The 8,390-nt window shown below is 34.1% G+C and overlaps 1 non-coding gene across 1 annotated transcript; it reads left to right on the top strand.

Annotated features, from left to right (window-relative positions):
• The first annotated feature begins 4,171 nt into the window (after positions 1–4,171).
• On the top strand, positions 4,172–4,243 carry Trnap-ugg (transfer RNA proline (anticodon UGG)). Its single transcript has one exon. It is a non-coding gene; the product is annotated as a tRNA-Pro (tRNA).
• Positions 4,244–8,390: the final 4,147 nt, after the last annotated feature.

Raw genomic sequence — 8,390 nt, 5'->3', positions numbered from 1 at the left:
AAATCTGGATGAGGCAACTCCAATTCTCTTGCTTTTTGTAATACCTATTGGAATTAGAAGTGTTGGGGGTGGTATGGTATGCATCCATGCCATTTCTATCTATGAATGTCCACTGACCAGGTCTTTATATCTGGGACTGCCGAGAAAAAGGTTAGGAGTTCTGCATTCCACTTTGTTGTAAATAGATCCATCAGTGGTTGATCCCACTGGTTACATATGTAACTAAGAACTGAGAGATGAATTGATTATAATTCTGTTTGTATTACCATATATATATATATATATATATATATATATATGTCAAAAAATTTTTTAAAGAAAATTTGATTCAAGCAAAATATGGTTCATCTTATCATTGCAACATATATAAAAAACTGAAACTGTATTGGTACTGGAACTCCAGACATTTGCAGTACACAAAAATATTGTCAATTTCCACTATTCCCACTCAGAAATGCATCAAATGTATGTGCTTTGTTTATCCATTTCATGATGGTATTCATTACACATTACTTGTATCAACAGTTATTTTGATTTTTAAATATTATAGGTAAATTAAATATTATATGCCATAAAACGAAGTGTCTATCAATGTCGTTTACCATGGGTATTTACTAGCATGAATATTGTTTCCATTTCTGTTCCAGTCCTAACAATCTTTATTTTAATTAATATTGATGCATTAACAGTTTTGATTTAACTTGCACTTTCCGTTTCCATAAGTTAGATTTTAAATTCCCATGTGATATTTTTCACATTTGCTACCAGTGCACCTGACCAAAGCCCCTGGCTTGTAAAAGCAGCATTCACTTGTTTTCAAGTTTTTAATCGTTTTGATTAAGCTACTAATTCAGTAAAAGTACTTGTTCAGTGCCAGGTAGAGATTCACATCTTCCAGTGAATGTTTGACCTGAATACCTTTTAATTTCTAAAGGCAGCACCGTCTTTATTTTCCCCAATTGATAACCTTTTGATCAAGCTGCCAGTTTGTAAAGTAACTGCAGGTGGTTATTTGAGCTACTCTGAACTTGCTGCACAACTGATATGTGTTCAGTTGTAATAATAGATTTCAAAGACTCTTACTTACAAATTACATGGCCCAAGCTCAGTCTATACATATGCACCTGCATACGATAGTGAAGCCAAGGAATCAGATGATATTTATGATCATAGACCATGATGGTTTACAGGATGATGATGGAGGATTACAGAACTTGTTACATTATCATACAATTAGGATGAATTCTTGTACTTTGTACAAGATGACATTAGATAATGACATTTAAAAGATACTGTGAATTTAAAAAAGTGGACTCAACTTTCATTTTTTATTTGCAAGATACATGGAATTAACATATTATGGAATACTGTGAATCTGATCATTCTGAACTATGTTATAACTGCACTATCATTAACTATTTAGTAAATGCAATTATATAAATTATCTGGTGTAAACTTACCTGTAAGAAAAGTAAAAAGAGACTGCCTATACAGGTAAAGTAACTGAAGCATGACCTTAAAAACTATGACTATGAGGTATCCATTGAAAGCTTACCTGTATGTATCAAACTGAAGGGGAAATTATACAATCATACACATACAGTTGCAACCCTGACTTTTCTATAGCACAAACACTACCGGTACAAAAATATACAGCTATTATTCTATTAACCCGTATTACATGTACCAATGTCCCAAGCTGTGAGGACATACTACTGACCCATGCAGGGAAGTGAAGAAGAGTGCCTATGTTGACAACAAAGTTGTAATTCTACAACAATGATACAGATTTCGTCTGCAAAAGAAAGGAGCAAGAAAAGTTTGAAATATGGCAGAAATATACTTCCCTAAGGTGAGAAACTCCTCTAGCCTTCTCTAATGTTTAATCTCTTTTCCAAATATTTCTAAGATGGTTTGCAAGTAGACAGCCACTAAGTGGACAAACAACTTTTTGCATTCAAAGGTAGTACTCCTAAGGTAATATAGTTCTGTAGCGTGCATGAAGAGCAAATAACCATGTGTATTAATGTGGGATATAGTCATTAGTTGCTGTGGGATATAAAATGTTCATTGATGTTGGGGTATAGCCACATTTATTGATGTGGGATATAAAATGTGTATTGATGTTGGACTGAAAATCTATATTAATGTGGAATTGAAAATGTGTATTCATGTTTGACGCAAACTGCGTACTGATGTTGGATAAAACAATCCAATGTCAAAACAATGTCAGATTCAACTAATCCATCTCAAATACCATGAGATGACTGGAATAATTACTGAAATTCAATTAGTAACAATTCTATTCAAATGATGATCAAGTTATCCAACATTTTTTTATGTACCTACTGACAGCTGTCAATTAAGTGTGGCTTACCAGTGGACTGGCGACCAATCAGATAGCCAGCCATCTGTGCGGCCTTGTATTTTCACTATTTATGTCTTAACTGTTGAAAGATAAAAGCTATTAAAAGAACTTTAAACATCTTTACAGATTTTGTAATGCAAATGTAAACACTGACATTTCTAATTTTTCACTATATACCCAATTATTTCAGTGAAGTATCTTTGAAAATACAATTCTGAATTCTGAAGAAGTTTTAATTAGTCTATATGGATTAGATTTACATGATTAGACTTTACATGTAAATCTATCCTATTCACTTTGTTGGTTGTTATGGGTTCAATGCCATTTTTCAGCACATGATAGGCTATACATGGAGGTCAGTATATTTGGTGAAAGAAGAACTCAGAAAAAACCTGGCAAGAACCATTGAGCCAAGGAAGCTACTGGCAAGATTTCTCATATATCAATGCTGGCCAAGCCCAAGACTCAAACCCATAAGGACAGAGATGAGATGCCAAAGACCTGTAAAGGAGAGAGCCTTATAACACATGGCCACCCAGGGCTCAACACTATGCTGTCCTTGATAAACAAATTTCATTAAACATGATGTAAACAAGAAGCAGTGACTTGTAATATGTACTAGCATTTCATCAAACCTTGGCACACTTCCACCACCTACCTGGGCAATCACGTGATATCAACAATAAACAATTTCTAGTATTGCTGTAGGAAAACAAATCGAAGATATAAATGAAAGTCATGTAAAAAAAAATAGAAAAATGAAAAAACAAACTTCTCAAAGTATTTATTGTGAAAACAACGACCAAAAATCTGTAAATGTTGCAGCAATTTGAAGAAAACCAGACACACTAATGCAGAGAGCTCCTGTCAATGTGGTAGTGAGCACATGTCAATGTGGTAGTCAGGTGACACGAACTAAAACATTGCCGACACGTGCTCGGTACGTCTTGAAAATGTTGTTTGCGAGATTTGTATAATCATGTGACTCGGGATGCAAATGGCCAGATCAGGTCAAATTTCAGCAACGGCGTACTTTCGTCTTGTCTATCCGCGGTTTTAAGACAGAACGAATGCTATGCTCACAATTTTTTAGAAAATAAATCATATTCCTAATGATTTCATCCACAGGTGCTCGACGCGAGCTTGATGTTGAGAGAAAAAAATAACCTAAGGAAAAAAAATCATACAGTGACCCTTTCTGAGATAGGATCCTATCATAATATATATTATGATAGAGACGGTCCTATGTCAGAACGGGTCATGGGGGTAATCTAAGGTAGTTCTGTCACTCTGTATGATTTTTTTCCCCTTCTAATTATTTTTTTCTCAACAGCAAGCTCGCGTCGAGCACCTGTGATTTCATCCAGGTATATCTAGATGAAAGGTCGTTCAAGTTCGCTGGTCCTGCTAGTAAGCATGCCGACACCAAATGTGTCGACGAATTCCAACTTTTCAATGGGGGATGGACTCTGACCCTACACCCCAACATAAATATCTAAATATCAAAAATGGGGTGACAAGGGTCAGAGGAAACTTTGACTATGTTGATTGCTATTTCTGAACTCATCCCATTTCGGAATACGCGGGTAAGCCAAGTAAAGGGAGGTAACCCTCTGTGAGTCATGTGTGAACACATTACGTGAATAGCCAAGTCATTAGCGAATTTGAATTGTAGTAAACACGCATTAATTATTATATAAATGTTAGTCGACTATGCAGACATTAATTTTTAGAGAAAATAGTGGCAGAAGGCATAATAATACATAATATTTAAGCAAATGTACCACAATCTTTTACAACAACGGCTCGTTGGTCTAGGGGTATGATTCTCGTTTTGGGTACGAGAGGTCCCGGGTTCAAATCCCGGACGAGCCCGTGCATTTTTTTTTTTTTTTAAATCGCTCAAATTATTACTTGCATCTTCTTCACTTTGAAAGGTTTCCACGTAAATCTGCTACACGCATTTCTGTACACCTAAAGTTTTCGTCTCCAATATTGATGGAAAACGCATACCGAATTCAACCAATTGACCAAAATTAAATACTGCAATGCTTACCATTTGAAAAGAAGCAATTGTCACCAAAATATTCTGTTCAAAATAATATTGATTTTGGACACACGAGATACCACCCCCATGTTTTTGTTACACGCGATATGTCGGCCTATTCTGCGCAGAATTGGCCGACATGGTTGTATATTATATATACACACATACACGTTCCAGTTTTGTTATATCTCAGAGGAAAACTGGATGATTTCTGTATATTTTAGGATTAATTTTCTTCTATTTTAATTACGAATAATACTATTCCTGAGAGTACAAACTTGTATATTTCGTCTACCCTTCTACTAATGTAGCTTACACTTTATGAATAAATCCAGTGTGGAGAGGAGATGAGCACGGCGCAACTACAAGAAACCCGCCATTCAAAACTGGATGATGTTGAAAAAAAAAATGCTAACAGCGAAGAAAATGAAATCTTATAATTCGAGAAAGGAAGAAACATATATGTGAAAAGTTATTGTGATGACGCGGTAGGGTTTTAACCCATTCGTCATCCGGGTCTTCGATAGTACCAACTAAGAGTGACATGGATGGCTAAAAATACTCAGATGCATGTGTATTATGTCGGTTGTCTTTAAATAATTAAATTATATTGTATACATTAATTACTATTTACATAATGGATTGTTTTATGAAATTTGATCACATTATCAATTTTATAAACGGCCTGATAATAGTATTAGCTCACACGCGACATCTTACTCGTAGAAGGCACAACCAATAACTCGTTGCTCTCTGACAAGCATGTATGAGGTAAACTGCGAGTGGCCTTTGCGGTTCCAGTCGAATCACACCTGTTGGCTTTGTCATCGCAAATACGCACAAACAAGAGGCTGAAGTCAAAAAACGCTTTATTTTCTGTTTAGCATTTATTGATGCTTTTCTGTTGAATGCAATCAGAATTTTCGCTTGGTGCGAATCTCCGGGAAAAAAATTAAACACAATAATAATGATGTTCACAGGGACTACAGTAGAATATAAGAAATGCTGACTGCCTCAGTGGTTGTAATAAGGAAAGATACAAAATAATTACAAGTATCGAATCCAAGACTGGTCTCTCTTGATTTACTTTAATCACATTTCCGAGGGCACATCTTCCATAACTAGAATGTTTGCTCACGAGTGTCTTTTGATTAATCATGTCCATGTTTGGCAGAAACGAAGTTGTAATGAACTGGGGCGCTCAACAGTTATTATGTACTTCGAGACAGTGATGTATGTATGGTGAAGTTGTTTGCATTTAAAACTTGCACAGTGGAGAGAAGGTTGGTATACCTCTATGCTGCTTTGATGTAATATGGTTGACATTTCTTTGGATATTGTTGTTTTAGAAATTGTACATTGTCTAAATACACTGTTAACTAAAATAACTGCTCCCTTGTGCTAAAAAAATCAGCCTGAATTAGTCTAAAGTACATTATCCTTAGCAGCTATTAATAAAATAGGGAAAATGAATTTTGCTAGACTACAAAATACCAACTTCTCAAAGTGCAATGAATTAATTACCAAATATATAAAATGTATTTAAAAAAAGTTATCGGCTCTTTTTTTACAATTTACATCTGAAGTTCAGAAAGTGAAAATGACCAAGTGGAGCTAGCACATTTTTGAAAGGTTCACATCGTGAATAAGGTAAAGCTGTTTACTCTATAAACCATAGGACACCCATCAAACACATACACCAAAAGGGAACTAAAGGTTCTTTGAAGAATACCTTAGATATACGAGGTCTTTTTCTAAATAGCCACTATAACTAATGAGGAAACCAGGGGGAAAAAATTTCTTTAAAATTCTAACCTATGCAAAATACGAAACTGTAGAGCGCCACCATTAGGATGTACTATAATGGTCGACAAAATGGCGTATCAAACCAAATTAAGAAAAATTAAATCATATTCTTTACTAACAAAGGGTTAGTGACCTTCTTCATAAGTTGACAATACGAATATAAGTTTGACTCAGTCACAATAACATATTGGTTTTGTATATTGTTATATTGTAAGTGGTCAACTCAAAATACCATACTAAAGGTTTTCAGAGTTCGAGCTTAAGAAATTTAAAACAACAAAAAGATAAGCAAAAAGAATAGGAAAAAAAAAGAAGAAAAAAGACTGATTTGAGACACGAAACGTCTTCTAGATTATATGTACCGTCTTTGTTCGGTTATAAATCTAACCAAACAGCAAACAACAAAAATCAGATCTGTCGTAGCATAACGCGCATGCAGATCAGGGTATATGCTGTTTTTTAAATAAAAAAACTGATTACTCCATAAAAACTGCATATATCCAAATCTGCGACGGCAGATGCTTGTACAGCTTGCATTTGTACTTGTCTTATAAGCGAATACATACGTTAGTTCATACAACCAATTTATGAATATGATGTTTAAGATGGTTGCACCTTGTCTGATTCTAAATGCCTGGAAAGTCTTCACCTTGATGGAGTTTGAATATAATACCAATTTTAGAACATAGTGCTAATGTGCGTGAGGTTGTGGCAGCTTGTTTGATTCTAAAAACCTAGAAAAGCTAGATCGTGAAGGAGCCTGGACTGACAAGTTATGCTTCTAGTCAGTCTCTTTAAAACGGAACTCCGAGGAAAGAGTCTTTGTTGGAGAAGGAGATAGAAAAGAAGAAAAGTGTTAGCGTGTATGAAACTGAAACTGTCTGGTAGATCCTACGATCTTTAAACATAATTTTAACCAAATTCACATTTGATGTTGATATAATTTCAAACTTTTGTTTACTAAGAAGTCTTTCTTTCAGTTAACATTAGCAGAGTGGAATTATCTTGATGAGAGTGTTAGACATGCATCATCTATTTCAGTTTGAAAAGAAAAAGTTTTTTTTTTTTTTTAATATCAAAGATACTAAAATGAATGATATACTAATTATTGGTAATTGGGGTCTTGATTAATACAGGAATGATCGATATGGTTGTTTTACTCTTGACCCGTACCAGTATGGAGCGGGATTTCAGTCATAATTCTACACACGTAATTAAATGTTATGATATATTTTCTATCATCATCACCATCATCATCATCGTCGTCGTCGTCTTATTATTATTATTATTATTATTATTATTATATGCTCTATATTCTATTCTGCATTATTCTGTTTGCATTTTCTATTAGTTCTGTTCTGTATATTATATTTTGTTTTTATTCCATTCTGCATTTTCTATGTGTGTAGGATTTACATTCTAGATAGCATATTTACATCTGTAAGTATTCGTTCCTGAGTTTGTTAGATATGTGAATATACATGGAATATTTAATATTACCCACACTAACATCCTGACTTTTAAATGTTTTCTTTGCAGGTTACAGATTTCATATTGAAAGTTATAATTTAGCGCAATGGAAGTTGCAAGTTGGCTGTTACCATGACAATAAATGGAACATGTTAATGTTCCATAATTTCTGACAAGAGAGGGCACTGTTATGAACAAACACAAATAGCTACGCGGATCCAGTCTAATGTAATTTCTAATTGTGCAGAACTGAGCTACAGATCCCACCTACTCTGTCTCGACAGCAATATCGTATCTGTCGAATAATAAGACATTATAAATGCTTCTTTCTTTCAGAGTATTTTTAAAAAAAATTGTTTTAAGTGAGTGTTTCTTGTACATTTAAATAATTATTAAGAAAACACTCTTCAATTTCACATTTCATCATTTCCATCATACTCTTCGGTTTTAAAAGTTCAACCTTATTACAGTAATGCCCCACTATGTCAACAGATGGTGTGGATTACAATATTTTAACTTGTATTATACTAATATTTTAGTTGTAACTTTCAATGTAGTATAATGTGACTTATACAGTGTTATGTTTTGTTTTTATTGATTATTTTGGTAATTAATATGTAATCAAAAGAACAGTCAGAAATGCAAAGAGGTGACATAGAAATAGAATAATGTATGTAGACTGTTGACACGTGTACTGTT

Source organism: Sinohyriopsis cumingii, chromosome 3 (assembly GCF_028554795.1).
Source record: "Sinohyriopsis cumingii isolate HCF-2022 chromosome 3, ASM2855479v2, whole genome shotgun sequence".
NCBI lineage: Eukaryota > Metazoa > Mollusca > Bivalvia > Unionida > Unionidae > Sinohyriopsis > Sinohyriopsis cumingii.
The sequence above is the reverse complement of the archived record's forward strand: the minus strand, read 5'-3'. Positions and strand labels throughout refer to the sequence as shown.